At 45.1% G+C, this 16,431-nt stretch overlaps 1 protein-coding gene across 2 annotated transcripts in view; it reads left to right on the plus strand.

Annotated features, from left to right (window-relative positions):
• The window catches only part of LOC105702068 (14-3-3 protein zeta), a 43,502-nt gene that overhangs the window by 5,541 nt on the left and 21,530 nt on the right, over positions 1-16,431 (plus strand). Inside the window, exon 2 of one of the 2 annotated variants that reach the window (XM_012429318.2) lies at positions 9,146-9,202. The exons of the other annotated variant lie outside the window; for it this stretch is intronic. The gene's annotated coding sequence lies outside the window, so the exon portion shown is untranslated. The remainder of the gene's footprint in view (positions 1-9,145; positions 9,203-16,431) is intronic. 2 annotated transcript variants of the gene reach the window in all.

Below are 16,431 nucleotides of genomic sequence, written 5' to 3' on the forward strand. Positions count from 1 at the left end.
TGAAGGGTGCTCTGGCGGCGGACCTTTCAAGCGACGCTATTTAACTGAATTTCCTGCAGAAAATTGCCGAGCCAATCGATTCCTCCGCTTTTCTTTTTTAATTTTTTTTTTTCTTTTTTTCTTTCTTCACCGCGGATTTTCTCGCATAACGCATTTCCAGTTTCGTACAGGCTCGAGAAGAGCGACACGTGAGAGGAGAGACGAAAGGGGTTGTTCTCTAAATCTCGGGGAGGAGGTCGCGAATAAGTGACCAGCCCTTTCCAATTACTCGGTCAGAACCCCAGGTTGCTCGAGGGGGGTGCACGTCGAGTCGGCACCGTGGCGCACCCCTTAAATAATATAGGAGAGGCAGAGAGCTCAGAGACGAGACACGGGGGTGGAGACTCGGAGAAAGAGGCCTTTTTATTTCCCGAGGAACTCGCGTAAACACGTTAAAACGCGATTCGAGATTCATGGAATTCCGCCAACCCCCTTCGTAGCGGGGAAAGGCGAGATTAAACGTTTTCGTTTGACTCCACCCTCCTCGCCGTCGCCAACTGGAAGCGGCCTGACTTTCAGATTAAACCCTTTGGAATTATTTTAATTATTTTTAATTGTTTTAATTATTTTAATTATATTTTTTCCGAGGTCTTTGCTCGCGATTGTGGAGGCAATAGATGTCCGTGGGTCGAAGGGGAGATATATAGTAGTGGAAGACCTGATGACGAAAGCCAAGGTTAATGATTATGTCGTAAAGCGCAATTTATGTCGGCGGACTCTTAGGGGATGATACTTGCTCGGAGTGGGGTAGGTCGCGGGTGGATGTTAAGGAATGGATATTAGGTAAGTCACTTCGAATGTTGATCAGCACTTGTTGGGGTAGTTTCGGGTTTTTCGAGGCTCTTAACCTGTATCACACAGGAGTAATTGGACGCTTTATGACGCGGTGATACTTTAACCCGAATGTTTTTTTTTTTTTATCAACTATTTGCTCCGCCGTGCGACTCCTTCCGTGATTTAATGGACTCGTTTGCTTTCTCCCGTCGATGCCGGAAACGTTGGGACGAAGAAATGCTAATTTAGCCTTAATGGCGAAAATCGCTCGTCTAAACTTTTGAAGGATGGACGTACGTTGACCACGTGGGGAGCAGTGCCACGCAAGTTAAGTGGAGTCGCGAGTTAAATTCTGATCAGCTCGTCGTGCGGCGTGGCGTGGCGTGGCGACACGTCGCGCCGGTTAAGTAGATTCTTACCTTCCCTCGCATGATAGTCCCGTGGTTCTCTGCCAGACGTAAGCCAATCAGTGCCCGACGTTGGCGGACTTTGAGAGGGTTTCACGCGACAAGCAAGGTCGCCTTTTAACGCGATCCGAAGGTGACATTTTTTTCCCCTATCTTATTTTAACGCGAGTTTATCAACACTTCAATTTCCCGCCACTCCCGGAGACGGGGATATCCCGATACACGCACTGAGAAGAAGAAAAAAAAAAAAAAGGAATTCATTGAACCAAAGAAATATTTGGTTAATTCAATGAATTTCAATGAAATAAATTGTCATGATTCCACATGATTGGTGCTTTGGGCTTTGCAGAAAAATTTTATGAACGATTGAGCTTTCGGGTGCCACTTTCACATCCCCTTAATTGCCCAGTGACAGGGTGTTTTATATTGATGTTCATTTATGAAATCAAAATCAGATTATGGCTGCGGAGGTTTAGGTGGAGTGCTAGGGTTCGGATTTGTATGGTCCCTTTTTTCACAAAATCGTTTCGAAGGCTCGACTTTTTTTTGTGGCCGGAGGTTGGATCTCCTGTTTCCGCGAGATTCGATCTTTTAGCGGTTCTCACCGGGCCGAGGCTATTTCCGATTTGCGTTTCTCCGTGCTTCTCGATTGGCCGATGACTCACTCCCGCGTCGGTGGACGCATAGCGCCGGACACGTCATCGGACGTCCGCGGACTTCCGTCGCGCGCAGAGAGAAACGCCGTTAAACGCCGTAAAAGAGTACACCGACGTGCCAGACGAAGAATGTCTCTTGCCTTTGGGAACCATCCGCGAGATTTAGCATCCTGGGATCGTTCCTTCGAGAAAAACGCGCTCATTGAGAAAGCCAATACTTAACCTGATAAAAATGCCCGTGTAGATTAACATACTCATCTCGATGACACAATAAATTCCAGTAACATTTCATTATCTCCGTTATATCAGATTCGGCATCAATGTTAAAGGAAATTATAATATAATATTACATCTAACTCGAGTAATGATGCCCTAACACGGTGAAGATACGATGCTAGGTGTTTTTATACATTTTCAAATTTGTCACTTTTCCACTTTACACGTTTTCCCGTGTAAGCCTTCGTTCGCGAGGTATCTCAGAATGCGCGTAAATTTCCATCGATTTTTATCCGGGTATAGTTTCATCGGAGAGATTCGTCGGAATAAATTCCGCCGCGGAAATGAACGATCTTGTTAGGACATTTTATCGGGATAGGCTGTAGATTTCTTTCGGCTTTTATACAAGTTCCGATCGAAGTCGTAAAGTCCTGTTCTTAGTATTATGGTATTTCTTCGCGGATATGACATAGCCGGCGTTGGGGAATGAAAATAACCGAGCAAATAAACGGCCAGATCAGGGGATATATATCTTCGCGGCGGTTCGTCAGCCTCCTTATGGGAGAAATGTTCTCTCGTCACCGTCTCGCGGTCACACCCGGGAAAGCACGAGTCTTCGAAGAAGTGTGCGAATGTTCTTTACGAACATGCCGGGCATGTGTTAGCTTGACATCAGTGGCTATTCCAAGACCGGTGACGCATTATCCCGCGTGCCCACACGCACGCGGGTGCGTGCACGCACGTGTGTGTCCGCACGAGGTGTACCTTGCGTCCAGCTTTCCCCTTTACCGGGTGTCAAGAGAAAGTGCCCTCTCCTCGTGACAGGGTTGACAAAGAAGTAATTCGAATTGTTCCTCTGAATTCTCGGGTCGCAGTTTGGCGCGTATAAAAATCTTCATGGAACTTTCTGCCCATGGGAACAGTTTTTCGGATTTCAACGAACGGCACACGCGTGGGAGTGGGAGGTTGCACTGTTAAAAAAAAATAATAATAATTCTATAATATGTTGGAAGTTTTATTCAGACATGGTATACTCATTTTTATAACGCGTTTGCAAGGAATTTTTAAAATTTGTCATAGATTTAGTATATACGTGTATTCATTTTTCCACGTGACAGGGTTGACAAGCGATCCGATAGAATTCTTTGACGAATTCCCAGGTCGCAATTCGACCTGCCTGAAAGATTTTTATGGAATTCCACGGGCATGCGAATCATTTCCGGAAGTTTATCGAACGGCATACACGAGGTTAAAAGGTTTAGGTCGATTTATTTTCTTTCGCCGAGGAGCGGAATGGGGAATTATTTCCACCGGTCAAGCTCGTGCCAAGTGCCGTGCAGAAAGCTCTGCGCGTCCGTTCGATCTAGGACGAAATATAAAAACTGGCCCCGCGGATGCCAAATTCGAGAGAACAAATGTCAATTTAAGTCGGACCACCGGCTCCCCTTCTGGCCGCTAATTTAGGTCGCCATCCTTTTCGAGCTCTTCTCCTTGAAGTAACCATAAAAACGTCCCAAAAGGTCTTTTTACTGCCCTTTTCTTTTTTTTTTTTCTCGGCGCCGTTTCGAGGCAACTTCGAAAATTCGACAATTTCGCGCGTCGACCCGAAAACGTTATCGCCCGCTTAATATTTCCTCAGAAGGATGACGTCTTTCTTGTCAGAATGAAGAAAAGAAAAAAAGAATATAAAGAATTTTTCTGCAAGTTCGACATTTTTTACGGCGTCGTTCCTCGATCGGCCAAAGGCCTTTAAGGTATCGACGGCAATCTTTCTTCTTTTTTTTCCGTCGTTTCTTGGTTGTCGGTGCTAGACACCGAATCCCAATAACCCCAAAACGCAGCCGTATTAAGGAACCCGTCACGCGATTTACCAACGAATACAGAGTTATCTTTCGCTTCCTTCTTCGCCGACCTCCGAGTTTCTTCTTTTTCTTCCTCTTCGGCGACCTCTTTGCCCCTCGGCCTTCTCCTATTAGTCACCGCTCTGTCTCATTCGCAGATATTAGAGTCGAACAGAAATTCAAATCCCGGCAGAAGACCCTTTCAATCATCACTAGACGGATATCCATTTGTCAATAAATTTTAATTGGATCAATGGGGAATATTTACGGCGCGATTTGGAGACTTTAACGAAGGGGCAAGCAATGTCCGCCCATTCATCGTTTCAGAGGTACTCTTAATTAATTCAGTAATCGCGGTTACTCCGTTTTAGATGTCACGAGGTTATAAGGAAATAATCTAAGTCGCATTGCAATCGCGGTGGAATTTTAATCCCTGCACGAACAGGCAAGGATTAAATATCACTCCACTCCTGGTGACGGAGTTAGACGTTCCTGGAAGTGCCTTTATGGATGACGCGAGAGTCCTTGCGTACGGACTCGGTGAAGGAAAATATTATTACAAGGTTACAGAGTTACTGAAAATACCCCCACCCATGCTAGGTGCACTCGTCTTTCTTTTTCCGTTCCGCCCTTTTTTTTCGGCAATTTTTCATTCAGTACTGGAAATACGATTCCCGGGTTTTCATTATTCGACGGTACCCTCTGTACCGTAATTTCCAGATATAAGGTCGTTCTCGCTGGTATATTTCTTTTTTCTTTTTTTTTTTTATTTTTCGTCAGATGACTCTGTGGGGAAAATGTACGCTTGCATATGAAATGTCAGATGAAAGAAAGCTTGCGCCGAGGACTTGTCGCGTCGCTTCACGTCGCTTTAATTCGAGGAAAATTCGGCCCCGTATTAACAATGGGCTTTCTCTAGGCCCTGTGAATAGGTTAGACACGAAACGTGGGAGTAGAAGGATGATTTGTTTTCTATTCCCCTAGGAAGTCATCTCTCCAAAAATCGTTCAAGAGTGTTTTCGGCCATTCGTCATCCGGTCGAAAGGGCGGCTTTCCGTCTACCCTCGATCGTTTCCGTTCCTCCGTAACCGGGATTCCGTAAACTTCCTCGGCGAAGTATTCTTCCTCGGAGAATAAATGGCAAATATCTTCCCGAGAAAAATCGCAGAAAAGTGTTAGGGGGAGAAGGCGAGGCCGGTCTTGGCCGGGACAGTCGACGTAATCGGATAGTGGGAGTGACATTACCAGGACTTGGAAATATTGGAAACCTGGCGAACACGCCTACGGAGCAACCATCCTTGGAGACACCCTCACCTTCTCGTATCTCCATAAATTGTCGAAAGAGTGAAATAAAAAGACAGGAGAAAAAGGAAAAAGAATTATGTATAACATACCACGTGGTGAAGACATGCAGAATGTAGGTTAGGAACCGCTTCTAAGGAAATGTACGCTTTCTTTATAAAATTCCGAAAAAAGTCCAAATGAATTCAAGTAAAGGAACACAACGCGTGCATCCATGCAACATATTAAACATGTGGAAGGTATAAGAGTATATGTGCACTTGTTTCCGGACCTGCCTTCCTTGGGTCTAGGGGAATGGACGTATAGGGACCCGGTCCAGCGGAAACGTCAGGTCGTTGGTCGATGCGGACGCGTCACGCTGCTGGGTGGGTGGTGGGTGGTGGGTGATAGGCGCTAATTGTGGAACGGGAATACCGCTCTGCGAATGCCGGGAGTCGCGCCACCCTTTTCCCTATCAGCGGCTTCACTTATGCCAGCAACAGCCCTTGCGGTCTCAAGTGGACTCTACACAGGAGCGCACAATACCACCTGTAGCGCCGTCATTACACAAAGGCTTCCGGTTAAGGGCGTGGGATATTTCGGTACACGGTTAACGTCGCAGCCTCGATACCTCTATAACGAAGCACCCACCCTAAATTCGACTAAAGGTACGGGCATACCTTAAGCGGATTTTCGTGTCAAGTGCAACGCATCACACCGATGAGGAAAATTTTCTAATTCGACCCCTACGAGTACCGAAAAAGAATAAAGAAAAAGAAATATATTCATCGAACCAAGGATATATTTCGTCAATTCAAAGAACGGCTCAGAGTAAAGTGAAGTACATTGTCGCAATACCGAATTCCTAAATTAATATACCAATTATTCAATTGAATGGATATAGTATTTCTGCGGTTAGATGGAATTTCCCTCGCGGTGTACTGTAGCCCGGGATTATTTTTTAAACGTTTCGTTGTCGGGGGTCAGGGATCACGTCGGAGGATTTCAAATCTAGGTCCCGTGCAAATCGAATCGCCCGTCGTTGACGTAACGTCCGTTTAACGGCGCCGGATCGGTCCCGTCGTGTTCGGCGCCGGGGATCGAAGTTTGAACGGTTTCGTGTCTATCGAATCATCGTTCGCTATGCCGGGAGTTTCCGCAAACCGACGTTTCCGCGGGATAAATGGATCGCGTTACCGAAACTGAATATCGATTTGGGGCATCTCGCATCCCGGATATATACTTAATTCGAGCTGGTTCTAATCGCTCGCGTCGACGCCGTCGCCGTCGCGACGGCCAAGGACGAGCGGGGAAAATCGTTGCGAGCGGAAAACCCGGGAGAGAGAATTTCGGCAATCTACCAGCCGGATAACCAGGCGGGGTGTCGCGGAATTTAATTAACTTAGCGATTAACCATTCGATTTTTCCAGGCGCCCTTGATGTATCGCTCGAGCGCGGAGTAACCTGATAAGCCGTCACGATCGTCGCGTAGCGCTTGACACCCAAAGGATTAAATTAATTGCCCCGTGTGGATAAATGAGTGAATTATATTGTGTACTGCTTCTCTTACCGTAAAGAGGGAATCAATACGTTAAATGTACTGGGAATAATATCTAGACGATCGGGAGGCCCTAGGTACTTAGGAGAGGAGAAACTCCCTCAATTAACGCGGTTATTTATTTAAATTCATTTCTTTTAAGCTGTTTAAAGTAAATATGTATCTCTAAAATTTATATCAAGTGGGTTTTACCTCCAATATTTTTTACTGTTAATATTAGTATGTAGTATTATGTTTTATCATTCATGCTCGGTTATATGGTACTTGTCAGGGTATTTACATAATTGCAGTCGCACGTGTGGGTAGGAGAAAAATCAAATCGTCAGGTTGGCGGGATCTTATCTCGTGGGTTAATTTCGGTGAAATGTGGTCCTGTGATAAATAGAAAAAAAAAAAAGGCGATTGGACGAACTCGAACCGGACTGGGAACCTCGGGTCGGTGGCAATTAAAAGACGAAACTTATCGACTGTTACCAGATCGCCATTGACCGTGAGTGGGTCAGGGAAAAAAGAACGTGGGATAGAGGCGAGCTGCCATTTTTATTGATACGATCCAGCCCCTGTTATGTGTGTCGAGTCCGTTTTCCATCGGGAGTCAAGCTCGCTTGATTCTGCATGGAAGCGAAATGCCATGTTACGTAAAGGGCCTGTACACGTACATGTATATTTCTCTGTCGGGGTCCCCCCTAAATGCACACGAATGCTCCTTTTTTTTTTTCTTTGCTTTTTTTATCGTTTACCGAGCTTTGTTGGCAATGAACCAATCGCAAGGAGGTGAAAAATTCCAGATACCGAAAATAGGTCCATCGGTTTGGCGGAGTCCGATTCTCGATGGACTTGATCGAGAGTGATATGATATCCAAAAGGCAGGCCGGAAGTACAGGTCGATCTATGTGTACGGTGTTTGATTGATTTTAATCCTACCGAATACAGTGGATTCGATTTACTTCCGCTTTAATTGGAACGGTCGCGTTTCGAGACCACAATGAAATTGTTCATTAAGTGTACCCACGGTGGCCTGGAAAGTTTACACCGGGCTCAGATCTGATTCGATTATTTGCCTTATGGCAGAAAGCTGCATCCAATGATTTTGTTTGAACCCACCGGATTAATTTAACTGTCTCCTATCAATCGGACGAATTAGCGATTCTACCGGGATTATGCAATTGCAAATAAAATCTCATTTAATCGGCGCATTCGTCGAGAACCCGGTCGGCCGCAGTTACAAATTCTTAATCATCTGCTCTGATAAAATCGCACTATATGTGGCGGTGTTAGATAATTAATTTTCAACGGGTTTGGCATCAATTATGGAAAGAGGATGAGGCAAAAGTAACGCGTCCCTGAATTCGTCAAAGGAATTTTCTTTTCTTTTTTTTTTCTCTCTATAAACCCGGCGTAATTCGAAAGGAGGATTTTCTGGTTTTCTTAATTTTCAGTTTTTTTTTTCACCTCGAGTGCATCGACCTTTGAACCCCGGTTGACCCAAAATTGGTCTCGTCCTCCAGAGGTCTCTTAACGAAATTACAACGCGATTGTGCGCCACGGCGAAAACTCGCTTGCATGCGACGACCCGACACACGCAAACCACGAGGGAATATTGATCTACCCGTTACTAACCTAGAGTACGAGCTTTTCGCCGGAGCAGCGGAAGTTAGGCGACTCTCACACCGGAATCTGCAACCGAGATTCTTGCACCGGAATGTGAACGCGAGTCTAGTATCGAAATCTACAATCGCGAGTCTAGTATCGAAATCTACAATCGCGAGTCTAGTATCGAAACCTACAATCGCGAGTCTAGTATCGAAATCTACAATCGCGAGTCTAGTATCGAAATCTACAATCGCGACTCTCACCCCGGAATCTGCAACAGAGGTTCTCGTACCAAAATCTGCAACCGCGACTTGCACGTGGGTGGCGGTAATCGGTGTCGAGTGTCCCCACTAGAGACCGTCCAATTGTCGATTCGTTTGCTTTGGTTAGTCGTGCTCAAGGGTTGTTTCCAACTCCTCTTGCCGGTGGGACAAGGCAGAGAGTGCCATTAACGGCGACACATCGACCGAGCGAGCGATTCTTTTCTTTCTTTCATAATTGGCTCTTCGCCGCTTCGAAGACTTAACTCTGATAAGGCGTGGCGTTTCGGTGGCGGTAGAGGTTCGATTCAAGACCCCTTATTTTATCTTGAGACTAGATTGATTAAATTCACTTAAATCTCAAGTCATTCTTAGGTTTCAATTTTCTCATATTCGCCTGACCTTTGGAGTTTCTGAAAATAAATGTGCGATAATCGAGCTGTCCGAAATGTTGGGTATTTGCGATTCGCGAGATCTTGAGGATGTTGGAAAACTAAGGTGAGGATTTTCTGTGTTTCAGGTGAGCTCTGCCTTCCAGGGGTTGCCGAGTGAAGTTTGTCCTTCCGGAAATTGGCCGGTTCGTACAATCATTATTTCATGGTTCCGGGAATGGCACGGCTAGTCGGGGCTTTCACCCTTTGAGTCATACACGCTTTGCGATGATTACGTACTCTTCGTGAGAATCCTTCTTCGGGAAGGTTCAACCGCGGCCTTTGCGAAAATTGTCGCCCTTCGATCCCTACCTTGGCTTTTTCGAAACTAGATCTGCGAATAACGAAAGTCGATTCGCGGTATAAATCTCAAAGGGACTGATTTATCCCCCGATTGGTCGTGTAAAACGGGGATCAAAACGAATTCCATCCAGTTTAAATCCTTTCGGATTATTGCCTTCGGTTGCCGCTCGCAATCCCCTTCGCTGCCGTGTAAAATCGCAATCACTTTTCCGCAGGGGGAAAAAAAAAAATGAACACCGACTCGACTTGAAAGCTCGATTAATAGCCCCATTTAATGTCCTTGCGGGAAAAACGAAGTTACGTTTTCCGAGGAAAAATCCCGGAAGAAAGGCCCCCTCAATAAGCTTCCATTTCTGTCGCAGGTTTCCCATCTAAAGCTTCAAAGCCGATTATGAAATACGCATATCAACCGCAGAAATTGACATTATTCCCAGACAAAAAAGTCCCTCAGGTTATATCTCGAAATACCCGTTTATGTAACCGAGGTCCTTGAATTTTGTCAAGGCACAAGTGCATGGCGTTATGCAAATTTTAGGTCAGCCTCGATCCTTCCATGCGAGCGGGAGATTATTAAGCTGATACAAATGGGTCATATAACACGTGCCAAAGATGTGAAAATATTAATAAATAATACTTTTCTCCAAACTGGGCCCTAAGGAAGAACTCGATGCTCGTGAAATTTCATTTTTCGAAAAAGGAAAAAAAAAACGCGTTGAAGTTTCAGATAATTCGGTGCATCCAGTTTGGAGAATTTATCAATATTTTCAGGTTTTATTACGTATCGAATGACCCTTTCGTACCACCTTAAGGCGGGATTTTAATTAATTTCGCGTGCTTCCTCGAGGATATCAGAAAGTCGTTCGATGTGCTTATCTGTATGTGCAAGAAGTATGGACTTAAGGAGGTAATGTGGGAACTTGGGACGAGATGCTCGATGTATCTCAGAGATGCATCATGTCCATCGATCCGCGATGTTGCAAGGAAACGCAGTCGCGACCTACCCCAATGAAAGCTCGGCGAGATTCAACGAGCACCTCGACGAACGGCACGCCTTTTCCCGGCGACGTTAATGTCAACGGTTGACGTTAACGCGAACAATGCCTGGCATACTTGAAAGTAATAACCACCAGCGGACGCGAAAGTTGCCGGACACTTTCGGACAGTGTTTCCCGGCTCGGGAATGCCATTACGCGACAAAATAGCTGTATAAACACTAATTGTTCCCGGGTCTCCGCCAATCGCTTTGCTCGATGAAATAGCTCGTTCGATCGGCGACGGCCCAATTTCTAAACCGTTCATACTCTCGAACGAAGCGTCTTTTTTACCTCATTTGTTCGTCAGAATAAACGGCCACCTCGGACGAGGGAAATAAAGGGAGACATTCGGGCAGCGTCCCTCTTCACGCGAGGTTCTTCCCAAAAAAAGAAATAATGAAAAGGAAGATCTTAACGTTTTTAAGGACTTTAATTTTCTTCACTGCCAAGGACCATTCCTATCGGTCCCAAAAAATTCCGAGCATAAGTACTCCCCGCGATTTATTTCGGCTAATTAATACAAGCCACCGCGAGAAGCCTAAACCATGGAATGAAAAATCTTGAAAAATGACCACGTGGTAAACTTCAAAATATGTTTGTAACTCTTCAACGTCATATTAGAGGGTTGTGAAATTTTCTAGGAAACTTGTGTATACTAAATTTAAGACATATGCTATAAATGTTTTAAAATTAGTACACCCCATGTCTGAACAAAACTTCCAAGAAAATTGTAAAAAAATTCGTTTTTGTTTAACAGTGCGGTCTTAGGTTTCCTCGAGGTATAATGTATAAAATGACTCGGGTTCGGCTGAAATTCGCCGCGACACGTGACTTGGAAATGTAACATTAACATTTTTATTGGTCTCCACGCCCTACGCTGGGTGGAGGGTTAATTTTATCGATCCGCTCCCGGACGGCGTGGCCGCGATAATTCGCCGAATAGAGGCCTAAGTCCGGGGAAAATCCCTCTTGATATTTCCTCCCCCTAAAGATGGCCCTCGACGTTTCGGAATTCATTTTTCCGAGTCCTGGGAAGACCCTCCGTGTGATCGGCAATTCGCACGTGCGTGCTCTCGCACTATCGCCTTTCGGTGGCATTCGATTAGGCGGTCCAGCTGGTCATATCGCGTACTGCGAGGTAACGTCTGCGTAATGTCGGTGTAACGTCGATATAACGTCTATATAACATCCGTGTAACAACAGACGATCTAGTGACGTGGTATCGGCCAGGTAGTAGTAGAGGTAGGAGCAAACGTGTTGGGTGGGTATGTAAGTATGTAGGTGTATGTAAATGTGTGGGGAGGGTAGTAGTGCGTAAATGTAGTAGAGAGGGCAGTAGGTAGTACCCAATGGCGCCGGTAGAGGGAAAACGCGGAGGAAAATGGTGGACAGGGGCGGGTCGGCTGCAGGGGTTGCGCGCGCCTCTCGGCAGATCAATATGTCATTTCACCCTTGCCAAGCCGCCCCTCGTTTCTCTTCCTCCTCTTCCGCGTCTTCCCCGGGTATGCCTCTCCGACGCTTCCTCGCGTTTCCGAGGTCCCGTCCTTCTCTTCGGCCATCTCTAATTAGGCATCCTCACGAGATGAAGTCGACTCGTCCAGGGGCGCCGTTTCTTCCCGGAGGCCTTTTCCCGGCCAGCCCGGAAAATGGCCACTTCCCGGAGGCCGGTTTCGTTTCCACCTTCCTAAAGGGATACCCGAGATTCTGGGACATTTTTTACCTCCCCTCTAGGGGACTCTAGGCAGGAAGGGACGATTTTCGAGATCATCAGCCGTCGGAAATCTCGGCAGAGTTGCGCGCCAAATACATTTTCAGACCCGGATACACTTCTGGGCAAGGAAGAGCGTTCCCCTCGGTTTTCTATATTCATCGCTTTAACTTCTCCGGGTACATATCGCACCTGTAGTAGACATTAAAAAATACTTATATGCATATGAACGCTCGTAGGAAATCCGATGGACAGGTGTGTTATTGGAAATTCTATTTTCCGGTGACCAATCGGGTCTTGGGCCCGGTCCTTTCCTTCCTATTCTTCTTTCTTATCGGATTTTCATCGAACTCTCTGCCAAGGAACATGTCATCGTTATTACGACCCAGTTACCCGGGCGACCGTTCCCCGAATTACTACGTGCAGCAATAACGATCGACGTCGTGTACGGTGCATCGTGCATACGTAGTGGTGGCCGCCTCGTCGGTATCACGGGTCTCTATACTACGGTTGCAGGTCTCTTTGTCAGCGCCAACGGTAACCGATCGCTCGCACGTGACATGTTATAATGTGGTTGTTACAACGTTGCGTCGCTGCGTAAATTCCCTGCTTCCCCGGCCGAGGTGTACCGAGTAATCGATAAACCCAATCGACATAGTTCTTCCGTGGGTTCAATTTAAATTTACAATGTAATTTTACGCGATCCAGATTTTACGATTAGTGACATGCTCATTAACGACCGATCTTTTATCTTCGAAGAATTTTAATTCATATTCATTTTACACGATGAAGATTTTACGATTCGCGGCGTGTTCATTTGCAAGGGATTTTATTTTATGTTTGTTTATTTTCGGAAAATGTTAAAATTAAAGACAAACAGTCGGTAAAGGAGTAGGAATTTTCCGGAATTATACGACGGACTGGGTGTCAGGTGTCGAGATTAATCGTAATGGTAATCGTCGGTTCTGTCGTTGGCCATCTGACAACGATTGGCCTTCGAGTAATTTTTATCAGCCAACTTTAAAATAAACGTCCGCACGTGATTGCACGAGGTTGTGTGGCTTGGGTGTGGAAATTTAAATGCGTCGGTGACTGTCTTTTTTTTTCTTTTTCCTCTATTTTCATTCTTTCGTCCGTACTGGCCACCTACTGCGCGGTTCGGCCGACTTCATCGCGTGGCACCGTGAATTTGTTCATTTTTCAAATTGCGTTTTTTATTAATTATCTTTTCATCCATCACTGGCATTCATCGAAGCCTTCGCGATACCGCGGTTTACATTTTTTACGGCAATTTTTTTTTTTTTTTGAGAGAAGTTTATTATTCCAATGGCAACTAATATCGCTTCCGAGATAACTGTCGTGACGTCAATACTTTCGACTAGATATTATCCGACGTCTTCCCGAAGTGCCCGGCGAGATAACGTCGTTAAATCCCTTCGTTACGGCGACATCCTTAAGATGTCAATTGCATAACCCGATATAACACGGCCGGTAAAAGCCTCCCCTAAATCGCTGGAGGTATATATTTTATACTGCAAGACCCGAAGTGGCGAAAACAAATCCATTCGTTCAATTAAGTCCATTCGACGGCGATTTATCGCAGACGGTTCCGGATTTATTTCCCCCGAAAAAAGAAAAAAAAAAAAACTGTCCGGTCCGTGGGAATAAATTATTCCAGCAGACGTGGAACAATCCTGACTTTTATCATGTCCTTCATTCCTTGTATCACTTCCAGCAAGGCGACATCCCTGGGCCCGTAATCCGAGGAATTTATTCAATTACTTAAAAACGATAATATTATCTCGACGCCTACGAAGCCGTGAACGACCATTACGTTTATTATTTCTATTTTGGTTCCATTTCTTTACCTCCGTTTCGTGAAATTACACCGTCAATTGCGCGCGACGGACACCGAGCGGGGTAATTCTGCGATTAATTTCCCCTAGCAGTTTTCTCATCCCGTCGATTAAAATCGCTTTCGCATTCCATTTGTTAACTCCATTGCATAACTCGGCGCAACGTCTCTTGAAGACCTCGAAGGCCTCCCTCCGATAATGATAGCTCATTTATGCGAGGAATGCGCGGTTAGGCTCCCACGCGATCAGTGACGTATTTTTGAAAAGTTGGAGAGAGGGAGAGAAAAATGGGGAAAAATTAACGGAGGAGCAAGAATAGTCCGGGACTCGCGAGATGGGGCGAGGCTCGTTTCGCAGGAAATAATGCACACATATTGGGCCATTAGCACGTAGGTGCGTCATGAGTCACATGTGATCCATGACTGTCCCCTCAAGTGCACATGATCTCCTCCAACTACGAAGAACAATGTTCCTATACCACGTTGGAACATCGCGTCACTTTTCGCGATCCCGTTTGTTACCTTTTCTTATATTTAATTCCTCTTTTTTTTTTCTCCCTCTTTAATTGTCTCGAAATTTATCATTTCCATCCCGCTACGTCGTATCACCGATAGTGATTTAATAGTAACATTTTGTAATTTTAATCATCCCTTTGCCGAGTTGATTACACCGGTGTAAATTACGCCAGGAATCACGCGAAACTCTTGTTCAATTATCGACGTCTGTTCCACATGGACATTAATTATTTACACCAGCGCGATTGCAGTATGGATGCAAATTTAACGCTTATCGGAAATACTTGAGAATGGATAGGGTAATTAATATGAATTTCGATTAATAAAATAAAATAAGGGAGGGATGCACCGTATGTGATAATTACAAGTGAAAATCCCAGGTTCGTAAGATCACGCACCCGTGTGATCTATTAACTCTTATTTTCATGAACAGAGGTAATTCAACGAGTTCTTATCGAATTTCAACCGTGAAAATGAAATTTCACGTTATTCTTCCTGATGGGTACAAATTGGTCTCTTTTGACACACCTCACACTCTTTGGACAGGATAGATTCCGTGCATCTTGAAAATGACGGTGTAATCGATTAAATGAAAATGAAGGAAAATGTTCTCGGTACTCGGTTGGGACTGAAAGAGAAAACGCCTACGCGAAGTAGCGTGCGTGTTGAGGCCAGGGAAAACACGCATTAGGCCGACAACGTGTCTGTCCTCGTTTCAGTGCTCGAAAATTCATTCCCCTCGGCGACGTGTTAATCCCGCCAATTAAATTCATTCTCGCATTCCATTCTACGAAACCTGCTCTCACTTCTTAACACGGGTGTATACACGCATGCCTCTTTCACATGTATTTAAGATACGTCGCCCATGCGTGGGTGCGAGGGACATGCATGCGTCTCTCGACCGATTTGAGATACGATATGGGATATGCGTGATCACATGTGTAAAATCCCGGGTACAGACTCGAGGTACACGTTTGCACGGTTCACGCGCATGATATACGCGCCTAGGTACGTGTTTGCGCATTTTACGTCGCGTTATGTAAATTGTTTTCTTACGCCGAATCGGAGCCGAGTATGTACGCATAGGGCAGTCATATCAACCCGAGGTGAGAAGTAATCCCAGTACATAGTTCGACATTAGAGTCGCACTTAAAACGATAATAACACAAGAGAGAACATTTTCTCGCTGGCGCATAATAACATTTAATAAAATATTCCATTGGTTCGATATCGTTTTTATTAATTTTTTTTTTTCGCAGAAATGTCCCCATTCCTGCTTACGGCCGAACACTTAAGCAGGAAATGTTCCTTCACATCCTCCGGATTTTTATAAGGTCGTTCATGCTTGCTTATTGCCCTTGACAAGTGTAAATACGTGTCTTTACGCCTAACACGTGTGTCCATACGTGTCGGTCCCGCGTGGGCGTGAAGTAGGTACATACACAGGTACATACGGATGTACGGCACGCAGATTAAGAGTTTATACGCAAATACGTGACATCTTAAACATTTCTATACGTATATACAGAGTCGCATGTGATCACGCACCCTCGATGTAGGTTCCTACATTACATAAATTGCTTTCTCGCTTGCGCTTACATTAACCTGACAAGCTAAGCAACGTGTACCCTCGGTAGGACCTAGTGAACGTATAATAAACAAATTGATAGAGAGATTTCCCGCAATATCGGCGGACGTAGAACCTCCGAAAAGATTAATTTGATTACCAAGTTGAAGATTATTATACTTCACCGCGGGTAACGTCTCTCGTTCTCGAGAACGAGTTTCTATTTCTCACATGGGCATTGCAGTCGTTAATAGGCCGTACCTCGACTAATTTCCATATTTTTCAGGACAGCGCCCAAGCTCAAGTTGAAGATTCACGTTTAATCGCCATTTCCATTCCTCGTACACCTGTGGAATTTCGTGATTAATACAAAAATCCGTTATTAGAGGAAA

The sequence above is a fragment of the Orussus abietinus genome, unplaced genomic scaffold, assembly GCF_000612105.2.
Source record: "Orussus abietinus isolate OABI.00-Male unplaced genomic scaffold, Oabi_2.0 scaffold22, whole genome shotgun sequence".
In the NCBI taxonomy this organism is placed as follows: domain Eukaryota; kingdom Metazoa; phylum Arthropoda; class Insecta; order Hymenoptera; family Orussidae; genus Orussus; species Orussus abietinus.